Raw genomic sequence first — 693 nt, 5'->3', positions numbered from 1 at the left:
AAATCTTTTCAGAAAAAGAAGAGAACACACTCAAATAAATAAACTCAGAGATGAGAATGGAAACATCACCACGGAAACAACCAAGATTCAGAACATTATAAGGGAATACTTCTCAAAACTTTATGCTAATAAGTTTGAGAACTTGACAGAAATGGACCTTTTCCTAGCAAATATTGAGATGCCAAAACTAAACCAAGATGAGTTAAACCAGCTTAACAGGCCCATATCAAGCGTTGAAATAGAAACAGCAATAAGAGACTTTCCAGCTAAGAAAAGTCCAGGACCAGATGATTTTACAGCAGAATTCTACAAGGCCTTCAAAGCAGAGCTCACACCAATACTCCTCCAACTCTTCAATGAAATTGAAAGAGAAAGTTCACTACCAAACACATTCTATGAAGCTATCATAACCCTCATCCCAAAGCCAGGCAGGGACTCATCAAAGAAAGAGAACTATAGACCCATTTCTTTAATGAACAGTGATGCAAAACTTCTCAACAAAATTTTGGCCAACCGACTTCAACAATTCATCCAAAAAATCAAACATCATGATCAAACAGGATTCATTTCAGGGATGCAAAACTGGTTCAATATACGCAAATCAATTAATATTATTCATCACATCAAGAGGAGCAAGAATAAGAATCACATGGCTATCTCAATAGATGCAGAAAAAGCATTCGACAAGATCCA

This window comes from Dipodomys spectabilis, unplaced genomic scaffold (genome assembly GCF_019054845.1).
Source record: "Dipodomys spectabilis isolate Male_0828 unplaced genomic scaffold, ASM1905484v1 ptg000708l, whole genome shotgun sequence".
In the NCBI taxonomy this organism is placed as follows: Eukaryota; Metazoa; Chordata; class Mammalia; order Rodentia; family Heteromyidae; genus Dipodomys; species Dipodomys spectabilis.
The sequence above is the reverse complement of the archived record's forward strand: the minus strand, read 5'-3'. Positions refer to the sequence as shown.